Below are 15,394 nucleotides of genomic sequence, written 5' to 3'. Positions count from 1 at the left end.
GTCAGCTGTTTTGGTTCCTGCTGAGAACTCTCTTCTAGGCTTACAGATGGCCACCTTCTCACTTCATCCTCAAATGGCTTTTCTTCTTTGTTCACATTTACACAGACAGTTCTACAGTGTCTCTTCTTATAAGGAGACTAATCATATTGAATAGGCACCCACACATATGACTTCATTTAACCTTAATTTGGAGATAGAGGCCCTAGCTCCAAACACACTGGGTGTTAGAACTTAGTATGTGAAATGGGGTGTGAGGTGAGGAACAACACAAACTTTTCATCTATAATACATGGGAAATAAGGAATACCTCAAATATATGTAAAAATTAGAAGCTGACCATCTTGTATAACAAACGATTCAATACTTATTGATTTAAAATAACCATTAAGTGTTCCTGATTCTGTTGACCAGGAATTCAAGCAGTGCTCAGAAGGAAAAGCTCATTTCTGTAATGTATGGTGTTGACTGGAGGGTGTGCTCTGGTTTCTTAGCTGCTTGACTGAAATGACTGGGCAGCGGTTGGATCTCTCTCTCTCTGTCTCTGTCTCTCTCTCTCTCTCTTCATAGACTTTCATGATCCAGGATCTCTCTTTCTGTATAAGGACTTTCTTTACATGAATTCTTTGCACTGTTGCTGGTGTCTTCTATGAGAGAAAACAGAAGCACTATAATATTTGAATGCCTGAGCCTGGTACAGAAATCCCAAACTAGCACTTCTGCTACACTCAATTTGTCAAACCAAATCAGATGCCCACTGCAGATTCAAACTAGAATAAAGAGGCCTGCCTTCTTGGTCAGAGTAGGGGCTGGTGCTGGAGTTGAATAACTGTTGTTAGCCCTAATTACAGACAGGCTACCGAAGTCTGCCCTCAGGCTGCTCAAGTTTACTCTGTTTCTATATGCAAACTAGAATAAACTCATCCAAAGATTCCCAAAAGTCTACTGAATTCTTATTATTTTTTTAAGATTAATTTATTTTTGCATACAAGAACTGGGGTGCAAACCAGAGTGGGGGTGTGAGAGGATTCACCAGAGAGAATAGGAAGCAGAACAAGCAGATGTACTGAAACACACTGCTTAGGGAAGCAGCAGACAAGACAGGAGAGGTCTGCTGTGCCATGTGGGTTAGCACCCTGGCCAGGGATTGAACTCGTGCTGTAGCTTGGCTGGAAGTAGCTTGATAGTACTGTCTTTAATCCCTGTACCACCAGGAGGCCCCCAGTCCACTGAATTCTGATATGAGATTCTATGTCCAGTATCTCTTGATCTGCATTGAGATCATACAGATGTGTGTGAGGCTTTATAAGTGCAGTTCTTTTTGATTCATAGAACTGTGAGGAAAAAGAGTCTATAGAGTTAGTACTGTGCATGGTTCAGGCATCCAGGATAAATAAATTGCCCTTGAATCTTGCTGCTTCTAATTCAGCATCTTCTAAATTGGAGGGAAATATTAGCTCCAGGTAAGAGAATTCCAAGGAAGTAAGTAGAAGCCAGTTTGTAATGGGAGCCTCAGACTTGTGCTTGGAAGGATGGGTTCAGATGTTCCACTAGTTAGTCATTATGGGAATTCAGGTGATCCATTAACTTTCATGCCCTTAGTTTCCTGAACTATAAAGTGGTGATGATACTAGTATTTACTTCATAGGGGTTTATTGAGGTTTAAATGACAGCAAATATGAGTACTATCAGTCAGTCATTGCCATACTACACCACATAAGAAACAACCCCAAAATCTGAATGGCATGACGAGATCAGTATGTATTTCTCTCTAGTTAGACTTGATTCCAACTGCATTTTAGGTCCAAATCTGCCCCCCAAATCTCTCGTCCTCCAACATCATGTTCTTCTCCTGGCAAAAAGCCAGGAATGTGAGCCAATAAATATCACCTCTGAGGTAAACCTATTTTTTAAAGTTTTATATTTTCTTTCATTTCACATGTCTTCATCAATTCTTGTGTTTTTATTGGAATTTCAATAGAGTATACATTATTACTTACAAAAACTTTGTGAATCAAATTCTTGTTTTAATCAAAAAACACTGTATAGTCCATCTTTAAAAATGTGGCCTCCTATTTGTGCCAAACAAGCTACATGAACCCTGGACAACATGGTTAAAGAGAAATGGAGATAAATTATTTTCCTTAGATTCTGTATTCATTTTGAATATAACTTTCTGTCCCCTCTTTTTAACAGCCTGCTAACTTGCACTCTGAGAGCAATTTTGTATCATCAACTGAAGAGAAATAATTAGGAAAACACCTCACCTATGCTGGCTGAAAAATTTGACTTGCCACTAGTAGGTGAGGCAGGATTCAAGGGAAATTTATGAATCCTCCCCTATCTGACCTGTGTGTCTTTTTTTTATCAGAAGCCAATACAATTTTAATATAAGGTTTGCTGTCACAGGAAGTCTTACCTACTCCTGCTTCTGAAATTCAAATGACAGTGATTATGCCCCTTTCACCACATTCCACCTTTCAGTTGGAAGGAATGTGTGTGTGTTTGAGCACTCTGCAGCCTTTTGTTATGGTGCTTCCTTAGAATTCTTAGTGACATGGGCCTCCTGGTGGTGCAGCGGGTCCAACACAGCACTGTGAGGCTGTCTGCAGCCTCCGCAGTGCGGGTTCGATTCCTGGCTGGCCGGAGAGATTCCCACATGGCGCTGCAGACCTCTCCTGCCTCGCCCGCTGCTCCCCTTGGCAGTGTGTTTCTATCCATCTGCCTGTTCTGCAAACTGCTCTGTCTCTGGTGAATCCTCTCACCCTCCTGTGCCTCCGGCCTGTGCCCTTGTTCTTGTATAAAAATAAGTAAATCTTTGGGAAAAAAAAAAAAGAATTCTTAGTGACATGAGAAAATTCTCATAGGAGGGTAATACTATTTCTCCTTGAAACAATATATGAAAGTTTTAAAATAGTGTAATTCCCATCAAGATAGAAACATACAGTTATTTGTAAGGAAATATATTTAAATGCTAATAGTGTGGTTTTCAATGGCTTATTTCTCCTCTTGCATATTCTTTTATGTATGAATTGTTTCAGTGAACAAGTATTGCTTTCATAACTCAAAAAGTTCCTGAGAAGCTTAAGATATAAAATGTCTTTCCTGATTCTCACAGTGTACTGGAAAAATAACATTTTCTACATTTGCAAGTGATCTGTTAAGGGACTTTTCTAGGCTTCCCCAAATTTCTCTCTTCTGCCATCCTTTCCTTACCTCTCTTTGTAGTAATTTCAATGTCATAACTTCACTAATTCTAACCACATGAACCACCTATATATCCAGTCCTTGCCTTGATCTTCAGTTCTAATCCTACAATACTGATCACCTACCAAGTAGTTCCATATGGGTATCTCATTAGTGCACTTAATATACTCCTAAATGGACTTGGAAATTGTTCTCCAGATCTGCTTATTCTCTTGCTGTCTCTGTTCCTAATGACACCACATTCTTATAGGTCATTAAGAAGGGAAGTCTCACAGGTGCTTTATCCCCCCTCATCTTTCACTTGTAGTTGCCATCATATTCTATCTTCATAGTGTTGCTCAAATTTAATTGTTCCTTTTCATTACCTTTGGCACTACCCTGTATGTAACTCTCACTCAGACAATGGCATTGTGCTTATTAAGCATTTCATTTTTATTTACCTTGATCCTCCTTGAGATAGGCATTTATCATCCCCAATTCATAGTAATTTATACAATCACAGAATTAACAAGCAGATTAGCTTTGAACCAGGGCAGCTAAGGCCAGAGACTGTGCAGGTCCCTTCCAGCTACTCCGCCTCCAAAGCAGCACTAGCAGTGACTGTTCCTTAGTTCTCACTCTGTCCCTGTGCTGGTATATCCCTGTGGTAGAGATAGGGAAACCAAGGCTCAAGCATCCAGAAGAGAAACACCTCATTAGCTAAGTCTGCCTGTCCTCCTGTTAGAGGGCAGGGAGAGGGGCACCCCAGAGCCTACCAACCTGCCTGCTCTAAATAGGTTCTGCCATCCGCCACATCAACACAAAACATATGAGGCCTAATGAAAAGGAACTTTAATACAATTAGTAAACAATACAGGAAAGACGAAGAATATAGTTTCTAAATCAAGCACCCAAAGTTACACATCCCCTCGTGGGTAAAAGTCCACCCAAACAGGATTGGCCCAGAGCAAGGCCCAAAAGCCTGCCACAAGTCTAAGGCATCCTCCAATGGGGACCCACAGAAAAGGATCAGAAATAACCAGAAAAGCCTGGAAGGAAAAGAGCAAAATCAAAATCAAGATAAAAGCTGCCATGGTCACCTCCCCACGGGTCTCTCACCCACATCTGTTTCAACCGGCCCACGACCAAAGGAAAGCACAGTTTCTTCACGTGTCTCTCTGCTCCATGTGCCTCCTCCAGGTCTCCTTCTGGCTCTCCATCCTGCTTCCCTCCTTCCTCAGTCCCTTCTGCAGCTTCTTCTCCCTGCTCAGCTCCACCCTCCTTTGGGTGGGGCAGGAAATCTGAAACTTCCCCCTTTCCTGGGGACCACCCTGTTATACTCCTACTCCCTCTATCAAGATTAATCTAAATATGCCATTCTGATGATCCCTTCAAAAAAAAAAAGCCAATGTGTAGTGAATAAGGTCCCAACTTTTTAGCAGGGCATTCAGGGCTCCTTACCAGATTCCCACCCACCTTTTGGCTTTATCTGCCTCTCTGCACTCCTATGGGACAGGTGTTCTGGCCATCCCTCAGTCCACCTCCCAGGTCCTGCTTTCACTCGTTCAAACTCAAGCTTCAGCTCTCACTTCTCACTACCCTTTACAACCGCCATGTATATCATTTCCCCACGAAAGTGGCTTCATTTAGATTTTTCACTGGATGGGCGTCATGAATTAGGTATATTCTAAATACTATAGCAAGACTTCTCTGACAATAGAAACACCCTGGAAAGAGAAAAATAATATTTAGTTTCTCCCAATTGTGAAAACTAGATTTGACACAGCTACCTTATTGCTTTCTCTTCTTGCTCTACTGCCCCATGGTAAATGTTATCAGCTCAACAATATATATATATATAATATAAAAAGAGAGGATTGTTAGTGAACATAGAGGGATCAAGAGACAGACTGAGTGTCCTTTAGCCATTAACCCTGAGAATGATGACTTGGATAGTTCCAGCTTAAGACCTATTGTGCACAGTGGCTCTTACATTGGTTTTTTGTTGTGGGTTAGGGCAAAGATTTCAACTTCCCTCTTCTCCTATTCTTCCTCCTCTTCTTCTAGATCTTTCTCCTTTCCTAATCCTTTTGTGAAAGCCAGTCTTTTCAGGAGACTCAATGTGAACAATAGATTTATAATAGGGCTGCCGTGATGGAAGTGGAGGTGGAGTGTGAACCCCCTCAACAGTCCCCCTCCCTGCACCTGAGGAATTCTGTATAGACCAGTTTTCAAGGGCTGTGTGGGCAGTGCAGGTGTGGGAGGCCACACATGCCTGTTCAGAGCAAGAGGGGAGAGGAAAGTGATTCCATTTTTCATGAAACAATATAACAGGCTCAGACCCCACCTTGTCCCCACCCTATATTACTTGATTTTATATTCTGGGCTCCTAAGCTAAATTGTAAACCTAAATTGTAAACCAAACCAATTGTTTTGTGATGGGCTACTTTCATGATGTGAAATGTATATGGAGCAATCCCTGCCCTAGAAGTTGTGTTACTTTCCTGAGAGTGACATCAAAATTTTAGATTTTTACCTTCTCTTGTCTGAACTTCATCGCCTATATATTAACTACCTAGGTTAATATATTAGCTGGTTAATACACTAGCCAGTCTCTGCTTAGTTATCACCTCAATTCAGTTTATCTAAACCTGCAAGTATTTATCTCTCAGAAAACCCTGAAAGTTCACACATCAAGAGCGGAGTTGTCTGGTAAATGAGCAAAACCTCTGCAAGGGTGGAGGCAGCAGGGATCTTCCAAGTGATAAAAGTGATGCTGTAATTGGGGAGAGCTACGGATCAGTATCAAATATGTGAAGCCATCTTGAAAACAAACCTCTTCATACAAGTGACTTTATTTTATTTGATTCTGCTGTAGAGGACAGGGGTTGCAAGGTAGCAGACTATTACCCCAACATAAGGGAGAACCCAAAAAAGATGGAGAGGGAGAACTCCCAATTCAGACACCAGCTGGGAGGAATTCCTTTATTCAAAGGTTGGCTTACTTGAAAGGCCTTCAAGGTCCCCTCCAACTAAACATTTATGAATATATTTGAACATTTGAACAATGTAGGAGTAAGAGGGACCATCCCCTTTGCTGTCAAAATCTCTATAGACCTTTTGATTCCCCCCAAACTTAACTAGTAGCCAGCGGTTGACTGCAGCCCTTACCAACATCAACCATTTTGTATATGTATTACATGTTGAAAAGAAAATTTTACTAAGAAAATCATAATGAAGAGAAAACACATTTATAGTAATTTCAGCTGTGTAGGTTCAGAGATCAACTATGTATGTATTGGGAAACAAAAACAAACCCTCTGCCTATAAGCAGACCCTCACAGTTCAAACCTGTGTTGTTCAAGTGTCAACTGTATATGAATATAAATGCATTTGTAAGTCAAATATAAAAAATTAAAATGTGGATTTTGGGCAGAGGGACCTTCCTATTGGAGACGATTATTGGGACTTGCTTTGTAGATAACTAGGTTTTGGAGTCGGAGTGAGGAAAATACATCATTTTTAGGTGGGAAAAACATTATGTGAAAGGTGTGGAAGAGGCTGGCTGGGCAGGGGCAGGGGAATGGAGAGGGTAGTTGATGCTGATGGAGGACAAAAAGAAATGTGACAGAGCCCCTTGAGAGAGAATGGGAGTTGAACTGTTTGCAGCAGTGGTGAGCTTAGAAAAACCTGACAGCAGTTCCTGCATTATCTGATAAACCTGACAGTTGCCTAAGGATATGTGTACTTTGGAGCAGCTCTGAAGTGCTAAAGCTTCTTCCCAAATGCTGAAGAACGGGGGTTTCCTAAATACAAGGGTGGGGCTGCCAATCACAATTCCCAACACATGGGAGCAAAGAGAGCTGTTTTTTAAAAGGTGGCTCACCTCCTTTCTGTTGTGATAAAAGGGTAGCGAGGAAAATCTGTTAACAGCCAGCAAAAGGTAGGACATGACATTTTAAGAACTTTTATTTTATTACAAAGGGCTTAAAAAATATAAAGCTCCTTTGTTAGTGAACAAACAAGAACAGGGATGGTACAAAATCATTTATTAAAGAACTGAAACACTGGAAGCAAGCCTGACATGGAATTATTTCAAAAGGATCTTTTAAGTAATCACCCATTTTGTAACTCTACTATTATAAAGTATATTTAATATTTATAAGTTATATTATAAAGCCACTATAGGATGGTTCTTAATATTTTGCAGTTTGGAGTGATTGTGTATCTTTTGGACTGTAAATGACCAGTCCCCAATGTTACCAGCCCCTCCTGAGCCCCAGAGATAGAACCAGTTTTGCCAAGTGGCCAAAGAATAATCTTGCTTGTTCCATTAGCAACTCAAAAGCTGTGATGGCTATAGGGAGTTTGTATGTTTCTATGAATTGGCATTATTGCATTATAGTTGTGTAAATCTGTATTTTTATTCCTTAAATCTATACTAAGAAAAGAGAAACACAAAGGGTACAGTCACAAAATTGAGAGTGGAGCAAATTATGTTTCAGTCACTTCATAATTTTGTAATAAAGAAGCCTCAAATCCAGAATTATGATTACCCTAAAACATTGACATCCCAGACATTCACTCCTGCCATCCAGTTGCCAAGATGTGAAGATAGCTTTGGTTGTGAGCACAGAGAACTTATCACAACACGTATTATTTGGATAATCAGGACCCCCAGTAGCATAGCATAGCAGCAAGCTAACCAGACCTGTAGCTTGGATTCTGATGATACCTGGTGATGTTTCTAGTCCATTAACTTCCACTATAGACTATTATCTCTCCTTGGATCCTGGACTAGTGTATAATCGGCCTTGAATTTATTTCAAATTTTCCAAGACATTCTAGGTTTTCTCCCTCTGTTTTTATGTTTATACAGTAGGATTTGGATGAGATGACAAGGGACAACTAGGCAGGGATAACTACAAGGGATAACTGAGGCAGAAAAGGCAGTGTATTCCTGTAGAAAGGAAACCACAGTGGGAACAGATGACTTCTAGTGTGCTGAGGGGGATGCAGTGGAAGGCTAGAGAGGAATATTTTAGTGAGGGGATCTGCATAGAGTGGACATGCCGGGCTATAGAGTGGTGGAATGAGGACTAGAGATGCAGAGAGGAGGAGACATAGTGCACAGATGGGTCATCATGAGGAGAAATGGAGATGGTTGCTGCTGAGTGTAAAGTGAGGGAACAGCCCATGAGACCACCCTCACCCTCACTTCTGATTCCAAGTGCAAGTTTGGGTACCCCAAGACCACCCTTAGTTTCAAGAATCCAGTAGAAAACTCACAGAACTCACTGAAAGCTGCCATACCCATGATTATGGTTTATTACTGGGAAAGCATACAGATGAAAATCATCCCAGGGAAGAGATGTGTGGGCAGAATCCAGGAGAGTTTTAAAGGCAGAGCTTTGAGCTCTCTCTCAGTGGAGTGTAGATGGACAGCATTAACTTTTCCAATAATCATGTAAGACAATGCACACAAATTTTCACTAACTAGGAAAGTTCACCCAAGCCTTGATGTTCAGTTACACATCCATCACTGGTCACCCGCATTGCTGACCTCAGTATCCAGCCTCTCTGGAGGGCCAGCTGATGCCACATGACACAAAGCTCCCACTTAAATGACAGATACCTGGTGTGGCCCAAGGTCTTCTGGTACTGTTCTTAGACATGACATTCCAAGGGATTTGAGATCACCTCCCAGGGACGCAGGGCAAAGTCAGACCACTCTGGGTAAGGTTAATTCTTCACTACACACTGAGGTAACACAGTTTTGTCATTTCTTCTCTCTCTCTTTTCCATCTTTTCTCACTTCCCTTGAATCTTTTAAAGTACAAAGTGTTCTGAACACTGTCAAATCGGGCTACAGTCACCATGACTGGACTCTGAGAAATGAGAACAGACCAGTGGCATGTCTTCATCCTCACTCTGACAAACTTCACAGGGCAAATCTTTGGTGCCAGGACTCTGAAGAATGTTATTTGAAAGGATGATTTCCTTCTCACTTGGAAAATTCCAGTGAATACAAGTCATCTCAGAGACTGAGGCTCAAAAGTCTGATTTCCCTGGTGACGAGGACAGCCCCCTCATCACTGGGATGGAATATGATGAATTATTCTGAGGTCATGTATTCTCACACAATGAGGTTTCTAAAAAATAATAAATTACCCCAAAGAAAATGACTATATGAGTCAGGTAGAGCTGCTCTGAAGCCTTAGAATAGTTCCTTTTAACACTCTCCCAGGTGGATTTTTGTTTCACTTGAGGTTCCTTTCTTTGCTAACCTGCCTCCTTCAGTGAATGCTTAACCAGAGAAAACCTTCTCAGATAAAGGGACGATCATTTATTCCTGAGATTGCGCCACCACCAGTCATAGCTCATCTCCAATCTTTCTTAATCATCTTTAGAAATTTCTATAATGATTGCCTGTCTTAACGGTTTTTTTTTTTTTTTTTTTTTACTTCTTTGGAGAAAGTACTTTGGGCCCAGCTTTGAATTTACAGCTACATTAGAAATGCTAAAGGGCTTTATTTACAAATAAAATGTTTTCCACAAGCACTTGTCTAACTAAATCATATGCCACAAAAATAAAAGGGCTCAGATTGATAAACACAATCATTATTTGCAAAGGGAAACCTTTTCAAAGGTGCTCAAACCTACCCACATCTGCTTTTTGATCTTGGGGTCAATAACTCTTGAATTAAGTGTTTTGCTTCGAGAGCACTTATCTCAGAATTGCAAAATGAAATAAATAAGAAAAGTAAACAGTATTATTTTAAAAGAATGTAATTTGTATCTACTGTAGTCACATATGGTACTCTATGTTGAATTATAATTTGAAATACTTCATAATCTCTATTTTAAAAACTAAGGGTTTTCTCTTTATTTTTTAAGAGTCACTATTATATTTTCACATTGTCATTGACTATGCTACCATAATAGCATTCTACTTTATATATTTTAATTGTTTTATATTTTGTACTTGTACCGTGAGGCAATTTTAGTATTAAAATTGGGAACAATTTTACAAATTTTAACATGAAGGGAAAAAACATAAAATGAATGGTGTGTTCCCTGCTGCATAGAATGTTTAAAAGCCAGAATTCCTGTCTTAAAATGTTTTCAGGCAAAGTAAAATTACAATGAAAATTAGATGCTTTGAAAATGTCAAGCATAAGTTAGGTCTCTCATTTGGTTTGATTTTTGGTTTGTTGATTTAGTCATGAAACCTCTTCTTAAAGATGAATCCATTTTGGCTGAAGAGAAGGTATGCAGGGATACTACATAATCATTAAAACACACAATGGAAGTGTCCAAAAATAAGGGTCAGCTGTATGGAGCACCCATACCTGTGACTTATAAAAACAGATCACAAAATATCATTTAATGACATCTAAAAATGTTTACTATATGTTAAAAAATTAATATAGTTTACACAGAATAATTCTTAAGAAAAATTATATAGAGTGAAAAGTAATTATGTAAATATGCATAGAATGCACTGAAAGGCTATTGACACCATATTGTCTGGCACATAGAAAACGCACAAATAGCAATGGTTCTCTCTGAGCTAGACAGTGCTTGGAAGCTCGTAAATTAAATCACAGAGTTGAAGGGACCTTGAGATCATTAATTCACCAGATAACTAATTTCATTGACAGATTAATCCAAATATTTGGGAATTCTTAAGTGAAAATCCTTCTTGTTTCCCTGTAGTTTCCACTCTCTGGCCCTATCTCTACTTTCTGGAGAAAGATGGAATAAATCCAATTCCTTATACGTCACTGTTCTTCAGCTATTTAAAGACTGCTCCTCCTTTTCTTTTCTTCAAAGAAGAAATCTTTCTTTGTGTGTTTCTTTGTGTTTTCCTGACTCTTCCCTTGTCCTGCCACACTCCTCTGGAGTTGAGTTTTTTTTTTTTATTAATTTTATTTATTTATGCATACAAGAGCTTGGGTACAGGCCAAAGATGCGAGGGGTGAGAGGATTAACCAGAGACAGAGTGGGGAACAGAACAGGCAGACAGACTGAAATACACTGCTGAGGGGAGCAGCGGGCAAGACAGGAGAGGTCTGCTGCGCCATGTGTGTTGCTCCCTGGTGGGACAGGGATCGAACTTGTGCTGCAGGGGTTGCTATTGCTTCATGGTGCAGTGCTTAACCCCTTGCACCTCCAGGGAGGCCCTGGAGTTTAGTTTGACTTCCCTCTCAGAGTGGGTCATCTGAGTGGACCCAGGTTCTGAGTGTGCTCAGTTGGCCAGAAGCTAGCTAGTGGACCCATTTGCTCCTCTGTTTTCTAATAGCAGAGGTCATAGCTTATATCAATATGAATTCTATTCAAACTTTTCCAGAATTTTTACATGAGCAACTATTTAGGGCCATATTCCCCAATTTAATTTTATTCTATTAATTCTTTGAATCCAAAGCAGGATCGATATAGCTACAACAATCTGTGATTCAGCTTCCTGACTGTTAATCCTTAGTTTCTAAGCCATATTGTATTTGATTTACTGTATACCCAAGTCTAGAAAACTCATTTAAAATCTTGTTTCTATCTAGTAGTATATCAACTCTTTTTCATATTTTTTTCCTGCCCATATTGATAAGTAAGCCATTTCTATCTTATCTCTGAAGACCATGTTAAAGGGCAAGGACTAGAAAGTTGGCCAACTATTTCAAATCCTCCCTTTCACAAGACTCCTTTACAGAGACTTTATGGTATGCAAGGCCCAAGTTTTGGAACAGTATCTTTCGAGATGAAAGCTAGTCAAACCGTGGTAGGTGGTGGCATGAATATATTTACATCTGAAAAATTATGTTTTGAACCTTGGAATATCTTCAGTTTCCTTTTACTATGAAGTTAAAGATTATAGTCAGCTACCTTACACAGTTACTTATATCTTTGTTAACATTAGAGAATGAAAAAGGAAAGGAAAAGTTCTCCTCTATGAACTTTATCAAATTCTATGAATTGGCAGACAATGAATCACAAGAAACTCAAAAGAAATTTTGATAGAGGATCTCCAGACTTGAATGAATGAATGAAAATACCAAAAGTATGGTTTCTTCCAAAAATGTTAATTGTCCATTTCTATTAGTTTTCAAAGAGATACTAATTTGTCTTTCTAAAAAAAGAAATTTTTAGAATTGTACCTCAATTTGCAAAGGAAATTCCCATTTGGGGGATTTTAAAAAGCAAATAAACCAGATGAAATTTCCAAATGTAGAACTATATGTGTTGTACTGATTGATGACTTGTTCTAACCATCAGCATTCTGGTCTGGCTTCTGAATCATTCTGTACATGAACAATCTCTTCAAAGTATGGATTTGGTAACAAATGTGGTACTAATCTCCTACTCTACTAAGAGATTTGAAACCCAGCATGATTTTGATATTGGCCAAATTTACCAAGAAATCATGAAGAAAGATTTCCATGGTTTCAAAGAATCAATAGTGCCCTCTAAAGGAAACCCATGTGAGGTGCGTTCAATATTCATGTTTAACTTTGCATTTATTCTACCCAAATGTTACTTAATAGTAATTCACGATACGGATTCAAAATTATAAAAAGGGGCCTCCCTGGTGGTGCAGCAGTTGAGCACTGGGTAGCAAAGCTGCCCGCAGCCTCTGCAGTGCTGGTTCAATCCCTGGCCGCCAGGCGGGAGTCCCACATGGCGCGCAGACCTCTCCTGTCTCCCGCTGCTCCCCTCAGCACTGTACCTCGTCAGTCTGCCTGTTCTGTTCCCGGCTGTGTCTCTGGTGAATCCTCTCACCCTCCTATGCTTCTGACTGTACCCAGTACTTGTATAAATAAATAAATAAATCTTTAAAAAAATTATAAAAAGACTACAGGCCAGCCCTAGTCTTAGATAGCTGCCTATACCAACACTGGAGCAGTAGGCCCATCTTCAGAAGAACAGTAGGCCCATCTTCAGCCCCAGTTGTCTCTGCTCACTGTGAGCTATTGTCCATCCTTGAGGAAAATTAGTTTCTAGAGAGAAAAGGTGTTAGTGCCTGAGTTGAGGGTTAGACATCTGGACTCTGAGGACACTCAGAAGGTGATCCAAGTAGATGTCTTGGGAAAGTGTGCTACATTGAAGGAAAATGCATAAAATTGAGTGATGTGAAAGTCTCCAGCATTTTACCCAGGGCCCAATCTGCAAACCTGTGTATTGGGAAGACAAATCAGGTCAATCAGGACAGGCAGTTTGAGTGGAACACATGGAGATTAAAAGAAAAAAGTGATGTAAAACCTTTATGTATGTATATTTGTTCATCCAATTTTGTGGTTTATTCTTATATTTTCACCACTATCCATTTTGTATGATAACAAAGAGTGTTATCCACAAAATGCTAGATAATGTTACAAGAAATAATGGGAAAAACTTTATATTGTTATTATTGATTAGGAGTAGGGTAAGTCTTGCAGATTAATATCTGCTTTAGAGACATAAAATGTCAATAAGTACAGAAGACTATTAATCCCAGATAGGCTACCACAGGTATTACTGTCACTAGATGATGGAGAGTAACGTTTAAAATGTTTAATGCCGTCTGTTATCAAAACTTAACATACAGAGAGATTAAGTACATTTTGAAAACTTTTCCTTCCGAGTCCAACTCCAGAGTCATCAGACAATAAAGTTGGCATTTAGCACACACCCCCTATAGCTGTACAGTAGTTACCCTGTGCATTCAAATATAATACTTTACTCGAACCTCACAATAACACTGTGAGGTTAGCAGAGTAACTATTAGCAATAGCAGAGAAAAAAAATCTCATGGAGCAAGAGTACGTTTGTAGGGGAAAGTTAGATTGGCAATATCTACTTTCCCACTTATTGATTGGAATATTAAAACACTGAAGACACATTAGGTTAAATATAAATGTAAATAAAAAGTCTGTTCAGATGTTATGTCAGTCACAGTCAGCAAAGCTGGTCCCCAATTTTGGCGACAATCCAGATTAAATGCCACATTTCAGCTGAGACAGCTGTGGTCAGGAGAGCAAGGTGATAGTGCTCCACCCTCTTTAGCACACAAGGCACAGTAGTCTGAACATTTCTTATGATTATGGCAAATAATGTCGTACTGAGCAGGTTCCTCAAACTATAACCAAAGCTGAAAGGGGTGTCATCAGAGCAGGAGGGTGCAGGAGCTGCTGAGAGCAGTGGCTCATTATATTACTACATCCACTCACAGTTCTTCTAGGATGTATTTTGAATTTCAACGGGCTAAAAGGGATTTTAAAGGTTCATTTAGTTTTCCCTTCCAAATGGCTCTTAGAAAAGACAGATCCCAGAAAACATAGATTCCTTTAAATCACAGCACAAAACTCTCCCATGATTTATTCCTTTCAGCTAAGAAACTATTTTAAATAGGGGTCAAAGGGGTTTTTCTGAAGTTTCACCCCAATATGGCACAGTAGATGCTCTGGGCAGGAATCCTAAACTGCCATATTTCTAGTATGCAGTGGGAAATGTGCAGCCTTCTTCCAGCATTTTCAGAATTCTTTTCTGGAACCAAGGCCCCACTTCAGGAAAAATCAGTGAGCAAGTTTCCCGTCTGGCGAACAGAAAAGGCCTAAGTATGACTGAGGGTCAGAAGTTATCTGAATGTAGTCTTTGCCATCGAATAGAAACAGCGGTTCTGTTTTGTGTACTAAACTGTGTCTGAGGTGTAGCCTGTGGCCCTGAGGAGAAACCTTGTGGGTGTTAAGTTCCTGCTGACCCATAACCATTGTCACAATCCAGCTCTACTTGTTTATCATCCTTATTATTTTGCTCTGTATTATTGTTAGTACTTGACACAAAAAATTTGACATGGACAGCAGCTCCATAAGGTAGGCAAGGCAAATAATATTCCCACCTTGCTACTTGGGAATGTAAGGGAGAAATTAATTGATTAGGATTGAGGATGTTCTGCTAGCTGTAGCCTTTGGCTCTCACCTTATGAGCCAGCTTAAATTTAACAATGTTATATATCAAATTTAATCAATAAAATTGTAAATGCAACCCCCCCAAAAAAAGAGTTGAGATATCATTTAAAGCTGATGAGCCAAGTAGTAGCAATATACTAGTTAACAGTATAAAGAATAAGAAAGATAGTATTATCACTTTAAATGTTATTAGAGAAAACAATCAAGGAAAGGAAATATGCTAATTTTTAACACTGCTGGAAAGGGAATTAATATATTTTAAAGTAGTG

Source organism: Talpa europaea, assembly GCF_964194135.1.
Source record: "Talpa europaea genome assembly, chromosome: 2".
NCBI classification, from domain to species: domain Eukaryota; kingdom Metazoa; phylum Chordata; class Mammalia; order Eulipotyphla; family Talpidae; genus Talpa; species Talpa europaea.
The sequence above is the reverse complement of the archived record's forward strand: the minus strand, read 5'-3'. Positions refer to the sequence as shown.